The 13,715-nt window shown below is 38.3% G+C and overlaps 1 protein-coding gene across 1 annotated transcript in view; it reads left to right on the forward strand.

The window, feature by feature from the left end:
* Nucleotides 1-1,769: 1,769 nt before the first annotated feature.
* The window catches only part of LOC134671778 (adipokinetic hormone/corazonin-related peptide receptor variant I-like), a 78,184-nt gene continuing 66,238 nt past the window's right edge, over nt 1,770-13,715 (forward strand). Inside the window, exon 1 of the mRNA XM_063529609.1 lies at nt 1,770-1,854. The gene's annotated coding sequence lies outside the window, so the exon portion shown is untranslated. The remainder of the gene's footprint in view (nt 1,855-13,715) is intronic.

Consider the following 13,715-nt stretch of genomic DNA (forward strand, 5'->3'; position numbering starts at 1 on the left):
AAGGGGATGAAAGTTTGTATGGGGTTAAAGTTTTCTTCTAAGTTAGGAATTTGAAACTTCGTAAAAAGATATATTATTAAAATACAAGAAAACTAATTTCGGCGTTTTTGAAAATTCATCCCCTAAGGTGGTGAAAAAGGGGTTGAAAGTTTGTATGGATATCAAAAAAATTTTCAAGTGTGGACTTGAATCTTTGTATTTAGGGATATTATTAGAAGACAGGAAAAGTAATTTCAGCGTTTTGTAAAATTCATCCCCTAACAGGGTTAAAAAGGGGTTGAAAATTTTAATCCATTACAAATGCTTTGAAACTTCGTAGAAAGGCATAATAGCCGATTACAAAAAAAATGATTGCAACGTTTTTGGAAATTCAACCCCTAAGGGGGTTAAAAAGGGGATGGAAGTTCGTCTTCGGGTGCAAATTTTATTTTAAGCTATCAACTTGAAACTTTGTAAAAAAGTATCAAATTCAAATACAAGAAAACTAATTTCAGCGTTTTAGAAAATTCATCCCCCAAGGTGGTGAAAAAGGGGTTGAAAGTTTGTATGGATATCAAAAAAATTTTCGAGCGCGGGACTTCAATCTTTGTGTTTGGAGATATTATTAGAAGACAATAAAAGTGATTACAGCGTTTTGTAAAATTCATCCCCTAACAGGGTTAAAAAGGGGATGAAAGTTTGTATGAGGTTAAAGTTTTCTTTTGAGCTCCGAATTTGAAACTTTGTTAAAAGATATATTATTAAAATACAAGAAAACTAATTTCAGCGTTTTTGAAAATTCAACCCCTAAGGTGGTGAAAAAGGGGTTGAAAGTTTGTATGGACATCAAACATTTTTTTCGAGTGTGGGACTTTAATCTTTGTATTTAGGGATATTATTAGAAGACAGGAAAAGTAATTTCAGCGTTTTGTAAAATTCATCATTCAGGGGGTTAAAAGGGGGATGGAAGTTCGTCTGCGGGTGCAAATTTTATTTGAAGCTAAAAACTTGAAACTTTGTAAAAAGGTATTATATTAAAATACAAGAAAACTAATTTCAGCGTTTTTGAAAATTCATCCCTATGGTGGTGACAACGGGGTTGAAAGTTTGTATGGATATCATGCATTTTTTCGAGCGCGGGATTTGAATCTTTGTATTTGGTGATATATTATTAGAAGACAATAAAAGTGATTTCAGCGATTTGTAAAATTCATCCCCTAACAGGGTTAAAATGGGGTTCAAAGTTTGAATCCATTACAAATGCTTTGAAACTTCTTAGAAAGACATAATAGCCGATTACAAAAAAAAGTAATTGCAACGTTTTTGGAAATTCAATCCCTAAGGGGGCTAAAAAGGGGATGAAAATTCGTCTTGGGGTGTAAATTAAATTTTAAGCTAGGAACTTTAACTTTTTGGAAAAAAAGGTAATAAATTAAAAAAACATGAAAACTAATTCAAGCATTTTTGAAAATCATCCCCCAAGGTGGTGAGAAAGGGGTTGAAAGTTTGTATGGAGATCAGATATTTTGTGAGTGCGGAATGCGGAACTTGAATCTTTGTATAAGGCATAGGTAGGTATTATGAGAATACAAGAAAAGTAATTTCAGCAAACCAACATCAAAACCCACTTGACTTAAAACTTCATACAACTTGCTAAAAAAGAAAAGTACTTAATTTCAACATTGCTTGGATATGAAAATTATAGGTACTAAAGATGTAAAATGTTGAAGATAAGATTCCACGCGGACGAAGTCGCGGGCAACAGCTAGTCTAATAATATTTTGTATTGTTTCAGTGAAGTGCGACAAGCATTGAGCGGATCACGAGTGTTCGGTTCTCAGCCGCAGTTCCCAGGCGGCAGCGCCTGAAGTAAAGGTAAGTCACCTTACACCATTCGCACAAGCAAAGAGAATAGATAGTACGAGTATAGAGGGGTCCTGTCATAGTAGTAAATTTTGTAGTCACTGTAAAATGACTGCCATCTATCGACACACGACTAAAACTCAAAATAAAGATGTATAAAATTATCAAAAAAATGTGTAGGTATATATGGATAAATTATTTTATTATTTTTATATCATTTTGACCCATGTTCATTATCTGATATCTATGTGTTAAAATTGTTAAATATGAAACGGTGTCGTCACGCCATCTAGCCGAGCCTATGCGCGCGCTTATCCGAGAATGACTTTTTCTTGATTTCCGAGGCACGTTTTGTCTTAGACTTTATTCATCTTATACGAAGTTATATATGTCTTTGGTACAAGTATCTATCAAGACAATTCAAATGTACGCCTAACCAACCGTAATGCTTATATGATCATTGTCAAGAAGGCGCTGTTATTTTCATGTATAGGGTAACGATTCAGTACAGTACGAGAATGAGCTCCAGTGAAATTCCGCAACATGGCGCGTGATCATATACCTACCCTTGACCCTTTTCGGTCGTGTTTCAATTTATCATCACTCGCTGCGAATTTCCTACTTTTCGCACTTGTGTCGTAATGTACAAACTTTATTTAACTTTTATCAAAAATACAGTACAAAAATTCAAATTTTATTTCATAGGAAAAAGACAGTAGAAAGACAAATAAGGCCCACTTGCACCATTCCACTAACCCGGGGTGAACCGGTTAAACCTGGCGTTACCATGGTTACCAGTACAATTTGACATTAGGTTAACGGTTTAACTGATTAATCCCGGGTTAGCGGAATGGTGCAAGTGGGCCTTCATAACTTATGAACTAAATACATTTATAAATAATACTAAATTAAAACTAACAACCCTGGGTACAAATGGGTTTAAAAGTCCAAAACATAATAGGTACTGTAGCTTCGGTTATAATAGCAGCTATGAGGAATTTATACGCATGGACTCGATGAAATGGAAAAGAATGAAAGAGTATCGGCATCGTATATTAAGTATAATAATGGAAAGATATTTACATAAAAATCAGATCCATTTTTATGTATACAAGATGCTTCTATATTCAGAACAATAAAAATCACAATTACCTATAGGTAACTAGAAATATAGGAAATCATAACAATAAAACTAGGAATTTAATAAGGACAATATAGGTATGTATCTCTGTTGTCTGAGAAGACTTCGTATAGTTGATAATTTTTGTAGTAAGGCTGGTAGGGAATAATTACTCTAGATATGTTATAAGTATAAGGCAGAAGTAAAAGTGGGAGTTGGACTTAGCGGACATCGTCAACTATTTCATTTGTAGAAATAACAGCTTTTCGTGGGTATGTGACTCTGGGCCCGATTCGGAGTTTGAAATAGACATCTATTAGATATCTTTTAGACATCACCAAGATACGATAACGATATGTTTAAGATCTAACCTGTCAAATTTGACATTTGCGCGATTCTGGAGATACTCTTGAATGATTTCCACAGGATATGACTTAGAGATCTAATTCACGTCTAATAGATATATTACTCTATCTAACGTAAAAGTGACATTGGTTGCCCGAATTGCGCTGCAAAATTTTAAGAGAACTAGTTGATATCTAAACTATAACGTATACTGCCGTATTCGAACTTCAAGATATGCACAAGAGACGACACGTACTAGATCCATTCTAGATACGTTATAGTTTAGATATCAACTAGTTCTCTTTTGCAGCGCAATTCGGGCAACCAATGTCACTTTTACGTTAGATAGTGTAATATATCTATTAGATGTGAATTAGATCTCTAAGTCATATCCTGTGGAAATCGTTCAAGAGTATCTCCAGAATCGCGCAAATGTCATATTTGACAGGTTAAATCTTAAACATATCGTTATCGTATCTTGGTGATGTATAATAGATGTCTATTTCATAATCCGAATCGGGCCCCATAATATGTTGCGTTTCGAAGATATCTTCAAAAGATACATTCACTACAAGAGGGTGACTTTATTATGCGTCACTGTGACGACTGCGGTCCGCGTCTTTACCAGCGTTGCGTCATCATTTCCCGCCGGGTTGTCCTTATCTACTAAGTACCAACTGATCCTTTGTTAACTTATTATAGCATCTTCTTCTTCTTCTTCTCCTGAGCCTATTTCCCATGTCTCTTGGGGTCGGCCCTCCTAGTCCGAAAACGCCACTCTGGACGTTTTTGTGTCATTTCTGGTTTTAAATCCGTCGTCTTCATGTCTTTGGAAATGGTCCCCATCCAGGTAGTCGGTCGTCGTCCTGGGCCATACTTAGGTTGTTCTATTTCCATGACGGCTCTGGTCATATGCTCTTTGCTTCGCCTCATGACGTGACCGTACCACCGTAAGCGATTTTCTTGAAGCTTGTCAGCAATACATGCAACTTTAAATGTTCCCCTTATGTATTCGTTTCTGACTCTATCTTTCATGGTTACACCACCAGACCACCGCAGCATCTTCATTTCTGTGACGTGGAGTTTTTGTTCATCTGATTTTCGCGTGGCCCAGCATTCGGATCCATACATTAAAGCTGGTCTGACTGCTCTCTTATATATGTTTCCTTTGATTTCTATAGGCATCTTCGCGTCACAGAGAACCCCTGTTAAAGATCTCCACTTTAACCACGCAGCTGTTTTGCGGTTTTCTATATCTTTGTCAATAGATCCTGTAGATGTTACAACAGATCCTAGATATTTAAAGTGGTCCACTTGTTTTAAGGGGGTGTTGTCCAGATATGGTTGGTGCAGCACGTTAGTTGATGCTGATTTTCCCGAGAAGTTACAGTACATGTATTCAGTTTTAGTTCGACTCACTCGAAGCCCTCTGCGCTCCAAAGCTATGCACCATGCAGTTAAATCAGTTTGGATCTCTTGAACTGTTTCCGCTATTAAAACTATGTCATCAGCGTATAGAAGAGACCAAGGGGCTGGTTTTTGAAGGTTTTCAGTGACATAGTTCATTACCAGGTTGAATAGTAGTGGGCTAAGAGTAGAGCCCTGGTGGACCCCGACATTCACCTCAAATTCCGCACCAACACCAGCAGGGCAGACAGTTCTAGTCTTGATATTACGGTACATGTCCTTTAGGATTGCGATGTAATATTCAGGGACTAGCTGTGCTCGTAACGCTTGCCAAATGAGCTCTCTTGGGACACGGTCGAATGCTTTTTCAAGGTCTATAAAAACTAGATGGAGGTCTTTCTTTAGCCCTTTATATTTTTCAAGTAGTATTCTAATAGTATGAATAGCGTCTATTGTGCCTACTCCGCTGGTGAAACCGCATTGATTTGACGTAATTGTAATTAATTTTTCCAATCGTTTGGCTACTACGCTTTCCCAAATCTTTAATACGTGTGAGGTCAGCTTGATAGCACGATAATTCCCACATTCTGCCACATCCCCCTTGCCTTTATAGAATGGAATTAAGTTGCTCTGTCGCCATCCATCAGGCATTATCCGTTCTGTAAGTATGAGGTTGAACAGGTTAGTTAGCCATATTAAACTTGCGTTTCCACAAATTTTTAGGAGTTCCGATGGTATTTCGTCAGGGCCCGTCGCTTTGCCGTTTTTCATCTTTTTAAGGGCAGCTTTAACTTCCTCTGGCGTTATCATTTCTATTACACCGTGTACTGGAGGCAGGTTAGGCATGGGTTCTTGTGGAAACTCCTCGTTTAATAAGTGGTTGTAGTATTCGTGCCATCTGTCGTTGATGTCCTTATCAGAGGCCAGAAGTGATCCTGTGGAGTTTCTTATGTATTTATTTTGTTTTATGTCCTTAGTTTGATTGTTCCTAAATTTTGCTATTTTAAATATTTCTTTATCTGAATCAGCTTTTTCTAATTTACTGTACTCGTTCTCCCTGGCAGCTGCTCGCGAGCATGCAACCATCTTTTTGGCAAGTTTCTTTGCTTCATCATACCTTTTACGGTCATCCTCGGTTTTGGATGCTTGCCAGGTCTTAAAACACAGCTTCTTCTCTAATAAAATAGACTTTACGTCCTCGTTCCACCAGTTGGGATCTTTATTAGGCTTTCGTTTACCCGTGCTAGTACCAAGTACCTCCTTGGCTATGTTTGTTGTGTGGTTTCGGAATTCGTTCCATACAGTATTGACATCTTTCGTTACTTGGACTTGAGTTTCCATAAAGTCAGCTACATTTGAAGCCAGCGTTCTTCCTTGAGGTTTTTGAAGATTGTACCACTTTATTCTTGGTGTAGCTTTCTTTCTGTAGTTATTATTCCACGATGGCATTTTTAGACACGCTACTAATAGTCGGTGTTGTGTGGTAAGAGGTTCCCCTGGAATAATCTTATAATCTTTGAAGTACTTGCGCATGAGATTATTACAGAGGATGTAGTCGATTTGAGACGCATTTACGCCACTCTTGTAAGTAATCAGGTGTTCGTCTTTTTTCTTGAAGTGTGTGTTTACTATTGGCATATCGAAGATGGTTGCCATTTCCAGAATATTCTGCCCTTGTGCATTAACAGTGCCATAGCCGTAGTTTCCATGGACTTTACATCCTACGGGGGCGTGACTGCCCACATGACCGTTTAAGTCACCCGCCACAATTGTGTTCTCAGTGGTAGGTATACCCTGAAAGATATCCTGTAGCTCTTGCCAAAAACAGCTCTTCTCCTCGCTTGTGCAGCCTGCCTGGGGTGCGTATATTAAAATAATATTTAGACAAGGTTGTTTATCTAAAGCCAGTTTTACTGACATTACTCTGTCACTGTAACGCTCCACGGATATGACACGTTGTTTCAGTTGGTCATCTAAGACAATACCGACGCCATTCCGGGTATTATTTGTGCCGTGGTATAGAAGCTGGTAGCCCTGTCCGATGTCCCTGGATTTGGACCCTTTCCATTTTATTTCCTGTATGCAGCATATATTTATGTTGCGCCTGCGTAATACCTCTGCTAGTTCTTGGCTGCGTCCGGTTAGAGAACCAAGGTTCCAGGTTGCCAAACGCATATTAGTTGCGTTTCGTCTAATTTCGTCGCTTCTGGGGGACGCCCTAACATTTTTTGCTGCTGAATACCTCTGACCGTCGCTTGAGGGGGACGCCCTAGCATTTAAATTCCTTTTCTTTGATTGTGCTTTCATATTTCGGACTAGGAGAAAGTTTTGTGGCTTTGGGTTTTACAGCCGGTTGCCACCTGACGCCAAGGCTGTGATCCTTCTGAAGGACCGTGAACGTCACCGTTGACCCGCTCGGGGTTCTTCCGCTGCCGTGTCTTCTGACCGCTCCAGCCTAAGCGCCCAGTCCACCCGCTGCCTCTGCTCCGAATACGTCGGAGAAGCCAGCTGATGGAGTTTTTTTACGAAGTATACTCTTCGGCCTGTATGGTCCGCGGGAGGTATTTTATTTCCCTCCAGCCCTTCCAGTGGCACGTGTGCACCACTGGACGAGCACCCCCTATCCGCCACCTGGGGACGCGGTCTCTAGAGGAACAGGCTCCCCCGAGACTATTTTTAACTTTTTTAACTTATTATAGCATCGTTTATAAATAACATATTTATACTGCCGTATTCGAACTTCAAGATATGCACAAGAGACGACACGTACTAGATCCATTCTAGATACGTTATAGTTTAGATATCAACTAGTTCTCTTTTGCAGCGCAATTCGGGCAACCAATGTCACTTTTACGTTAGATAGTGTAATATATCTATTAGATGTGAATTAGATCTCTAAGTCATATCCTGTGGAAATCGTTCAAGAGTATCTCCAGAATCGCGCAAATGTCATATTTGACAGGTTAAATCTTAAACATATCGTTATCGTATCTTGGTGATGTATAATAGATGTCTATTTCATAATCCGAATCGGGCCCCATAATATGTTGCGTTTCGAAGATATCTTCAAGTCATACATTCACTACAAGAGACGCATTTATCCCGGGTGACTTTATTATGCGTCACTGTGACGACTGCGGTCCGCGTCTTTACCAGCGTTGCGTCATCATTTCCCGCCGGGTTGTCCTTATCTACTAAGTACCAACTGATCTTTGTTAACTTATTATAGCATCGTTTATAAATAACAAGTTTATAGATATCTTGATTATTAGTAATTCTCAAGTGAACAATCTTGTGCACTTATATCTTAGTCCTTATCGCACTAGCTTTAGGAGCCGCTTCCGTTAGCGAGACGGGTATATTTACCTAAAATATTTAAATCTCAGCTCCTGTTTGTTCTTAAAACAATCTCAGAAAGTAATATCTTTAAACACTAATTAAAACAGATTTATTGAGAGGGTGATTTTATACTGTAGATGAAATGTTCGATTTTGTTTAGTCCCAAGTGTTGATTTACTTGTTATTGTTTAGTTTTTAGTGTGTGTGTAAAACGTATTTTCAAACACGATCCTGTATTGTTCATGAATAAATACTATGATTATAATTGCAAAACTATTGCAAGAACCCGCGTAAAACAACTGCAGAATTTCTTCAATCACAACACCTTATAAAACAATGTTCCGCGCCGCGTCTGTTTGTGCGTATGTATGTTCGTGATAAACTCGAAAACTACACAACGTATTTTCATGCTATTGTACCTATCAACAGAGTGATTTTTGAGGTAGGTTTATGTAGTGAGGTAATTTGTTAAAGTTTCGTCAGGCGTGGCTCACTCCGCGATTTCGTCGCTTTGCTACAGGTAGCTAAAAGTCCATCCGTTCAACCCCAATTTTGGGGTTTGCCATAAGCCGCGCGTGGCGCTGTCGCCACCTAGCGGCCATATCTGTGCTGATCGTGACAGACGCGTTTTGTTAGAGAGTGAGTCTTCTGTACCTAGTACTATTATTTATTCTGTGGTTTCGTGTACCCGTGCAAAACCGGTCGCTAGTAACGACCAGGATGTAGATTATAAAACCTATTAAATTCGAGAGGTCACCGTTCTATTTAACGTTGCTTTACATAGATAGTGTTATCGCGACATCAACGTGGAACCAAGAAACGAGAAGCTTCTGCGCTGCTTATGATTAAATCTGCTTGGACTATAAAATAAATAAAATAAATAGCCTTTTTAGAGGGACTGGGTAGCGTGAGTAAAAGACTCCGTTGACTGGTAAACTGGAAACAAATTATCGGACGCGGCTGACGGACGCGGCTGACGGGCGCGACATAAAAGTGTGCACAGTGTTCGGGACGTGGCTTTCGGCTGACAGGAACATCCAGCGCGCCAGATTTCTGTCGGATGTCCGAAGGCTCAAGGTCACGTCCACGGCTTACCTCCAATAGTTTGCACAGTTCAGTGTATATTCATTATCTAGATAGGTATAAGTCGCGGCTGTGAGCCGCGTCCGTCAGCCGCGTCCGATAATTTGTTTCCAGCTGTAATCTTAGACTAATTTATTCAATCATACCTAGGCGTTTTATACATCCTGTTATCTTTACATCAAAAGTCTAATCTGCGGCGACACATACAATATCTCAACTGAATCGCGTGCTCTAATCTATACTAAGTTATCGACACGCGCTGATTATATTATGCTGACCGCCATAGCCTTTAGTGTTGATCTTAGTTTAAACAACAAAAGTTTTGTAAGTATGCCTAAGAACTCATTATCACTAACAAAATTTTCTAACTAATATACTATATAAACTGTTATACTAATTTATTTATTTATTTATTTATTTAACATTTATTGCACAAAAGAAAAACCTTACAGTACAAAAGGCGGACTTAATACCATAAGGCATTCTCTACCAGTCAACCTTTAGGCAAAGCAGAGAAATTGTGGGCGGTGCTACTTTAACAACAAATATAGGTACGTCATATAGGAAATAACAAACCATACATACATACATACATACATGTAAATATACATACTTATATATATGTAATATAAGTATGTATATTTACATGTATGTATGTATATTAATTCATGTTTATCTATTATTATTATTTGTTTATTTATTAAATTCGGCAAACGGTAGTTATTCCTCAACTTGTCATTCCATTGCCATTCCATTCTATCCCTTGCTGTTCGAGTCCATGTTGAACCCGCTATTTTCCTGATATCATCTTCCTATCTCTTAGTTTGTATTTCTCTATTCCTTTTGCAGCTTGGACAATTTTTTTATTCAAATATTAAACTCTGCCAAGCGGACCCCATCAGCCTCCCATGAGCCGTGGCAAAATGCCGGAACAACGCGAGGAAGATTATGATTAAATTCTGCCTGTTAGCTTTGCAGCGTAGACATTGTTAAACACCCCCACCCCTTCCTCTTGTTACTAATTGGACTAAATTATAACCCCTTCACGCACTCCTTAAGGGAGTGGATTCCGGGACAAAAGATAATCCAATATCCTTTTCTTAGTTATACATTATTAGAATTCCAAATTTCACAAAAATGCTTTCGGAAATAATTTAATAATTATTATACCTTAGCCAATTATTTCATTAGGTACCTACTGATAACAACAAAAGTTTAGGTACTTAGTGTACTTACCCACGCAACGCTGTCAAAAGAATACATTCTGCAGCGGTGGGTACCATGGTCGCGTTTTTATCACCTGTAATGTCATGTGTTCGCATTTAAGTACTTGTTAGAATGACAGGCGTGGTGACAAATGATAAAGAGCCCGCCATCAGCCCTTCTCATTCCATAGGTATTCATTTATTTTCCTAGTTTTACTTAGTTGGCTCTCAGTTCTCATTTACATCAATACGACGAATATTACGAGATAACTCGCCCGTGGCAACAACTCTCGACGTCTAGTCACAAGAAAAAAGTTAAGTTTTCAAATAATGAAGATTCTTTGAGTAGTACGCTACTTGGAATTGGCAGAGGACGCTCAGAGGAGCGCCGTGTCATCGTGTAATGTGTCAATAAGCGTGAGTATCATGGGTCCATCGATTAAATATTTCATACTAAGCGTGCCAAGTGGAATCTATCCATAAACCGGACAAGATGAACAATCTTGTCGTACAATGTCGATATTAGCCTCGCACCAAAAATATAAAAGTTAATTTCCGTGATTTCCGTCCATCATCAAAAATAGAGGAACACTGTATAAGACACCCCAAGTACGAGTAGCACAGATTAGCTGTATAGCAGCCGCATAATGAAGTACGAATACGCTTGAAGCTGGAATATAAAAGCTGCATAATAGCTGTATAAGCGTCTTTTCAGCTTTTATAACTCTTAAATGGGCACAAATTATGCAGCCTTACGTTCACATAGCTGTTTAAGAGCATTGTAGCAGCAATTTAATGGAATTATAAGGGGTAACAGGAGTTATAAGAGGTGTATATTGACTGGGTAAGAGACCACCAGTTACCCTTTATTCAGTTAATATGTCACATGTGCGCCCTAATACCGGGAAACATTGACGTTGGGCTGAATAAAAGATAATTATTAACATACTTTTACATCTCTGCCTTAAAAAAACATATTTATATTGAAGCAAAAACGTTTAGCGCAACAACACCATAAGTCATTTTGTTAAAGTGTTTAGTTAAATGTTAGTACATGATCTTTTATATATTAATGTGAGAAAGATGTTTGGGAATGCAAGTTTATTGACATTATATATATACATTATCTAAGAAAATTTCAATGCGCCACGAAAATAATCAGGATTTATTTAAATTAATGATATAAATAAGCTATTGTGTAAAAAGTATTTTAGTGGTTTGGACAGAATTATGAGATAAAAAGTTAATAATACGTTATAGGAAGTGCTAAACTAATGATTTAGGTTAAGAACTCATGCACAAAACGTTATTGTTGCCCTTAAAAGTTGGAAAAGTAATTTAAATTTTGTAGGTTATATACAATAAAATGGCGGTCAATGTTAAAAAGCAACGTGAACCGTTAAAATTCTAATATGCAGCATACGACTGTTATATATCTGATTAAGATACTTAAGTGAACCACTATAAAGTCCAAGTCGTTCTTTCGATACACTAGTGAACCTCTAAACAGTTATAAGGTATCTTGTGAGCGTTTAAATAGCCGCTATACGCACAGTCTCAATGGTAGTATAATAGGCTGCTTAGCGGTAAACATGTTCAGCGCTAAGCCGTATTATGCGCCACATGTGTTCGATTATACGTCTATTGGTTTCATAACAGTTCACTCGTTCTCCCTTATAATAAGTCAGCAAAATAAAAGCTGCTTTAGCGGTAAACATCTTCAGTGATAAGCAGTATTATGCGCCACATGTTTCATTTATAGGTCTATTGGCTTCATATTAGTTCACTCGTGCTCCCTTAAAAGTCAGCGTAATAAAAGCTGCTTAGCGGTAAACATGTTCAGCGATAAGCTGTATTATGCGCCACGTATGTTCCATTATACGTCTATTGGCTTCATAATAGTTCATTCGTGCTTCCTTAAAAAGTCAGCGTAATAAAAGCTGCTTAGCGGTAAACACGTTCAGCGATAAGCTGTATTATGCGCCACAGGTATTCCATTATGCGTCTATTGGCTTCATATTAGTTCACTCGTGGTCCCTTAAAAGTCAGCGTAATAAAAGCTGCTTAGCGGTAAACATGTTAAGCGAAAAGCTGTATAATGTGCCACATGTTTTCCATTATACGTCTATTAGCTTTATAATAGTTCACTTGTGCTCCCTTAATAAGTCAACGTAATAAAAGTCCACAATTACCTCCTTATACAGCACATGGCGTAATTTTATCCACTAAACAGACCTTATAACGGTTAAAGCATTTGATAACCCTTAAAGCTGTATAGGTTCGTAGCAAATATACCTTTATATCACTCTTTGCGTATTAATGGTAGTTTTCAGAGCCGTAATGCAGCTTTTAATCAGCCCTAAGCTATATAAATATCACTGAAATCTGTTATACAGCTGTAGGACCATGAGTGTGCTGTTATAAGTGTCTTAATACGCACAGAGCGTTAGATAGAACTAAAAGTGAGTAGTTATAGAGCTATCTGTGCTACTTGGGACGCCCCAATTTCACATCGGTGACAGGTGCGGCGAATTGTAAAATCACTGTTGCTGACGTCACAGGCATCCATGGGCTACGATTACCACTTACCATCGGGCGGGCCGTATTCCTGTTTGCCACCATCATTGTATTATTTAAAAAAACTTTATTATATCGAAAAAAAACAGATATTTCTCCTGCGAAGTTTCTGACAATTGTCAAAGATTTAGAAGAATTGTACGTAATTCTTGACAGGTAATGAGTTATATGTCGGAATTTCGTGACAATTGTAGTGTTTCTTGTGACAATTGTCATAAACTTAGCAAGAGAAATATCTGTTTTTTTCTGATATCATAAAGTTTTTTTTAATAATACAATGATGGTGGCAAACAGGAATACGGCCCGCCCGATGGTAAGCGGTAACCGTAGCCCATGGATGCCTGTGACGTCAGCAACAGCGATTTTACAATTCGTCGCACCTGTCACGTTGGTGAAACAGGGGCCTGGGCCGTTAAATTATTTAACAAACTTCCTGTAGAACTTAAAGCAATATCAGAAAGTTATATCTTTAAACACAAATTTAAACAGTTTTTATTGAGAGGGTGTTTTTTCTTGGAATTGGCAGAGGACGCTCAGAGGAGCGCCGTGTCATCGTGTAATGTGTCAATAAGCGTGAGTATCATGGGTCCATCGATTAAATATTTCATGCTAAGCGTGCCAAGTGGAATCTATCCATAAACCGGAGATGAATCTTGTCGTACAATACTCGTGTCGTTTTATTGGGATATTGGGAAGGTCAGGGTCGGGTCTAGCAATGTACAAATTGCAGAACATTCCCAAAAAGCGGAAACGTTCTCGAGAATGTTCTCAGAACATTCCTGCAACATGGAAATTAT

The sequence above is a fragment of the Cydia fagiglandana genome, chromosome 16 (genome assembly GCF_963556715.1).
Source record: "Cydia fagiglandana chromosome 16, ilCydFagi1.1, whole genome shotgun sequence".
NCBI lineage: Eukaryota > Metazoa > Arthropoda > Insecta > Lepidoptera > Tortricidae > Cydia > Cydia fagiglandana.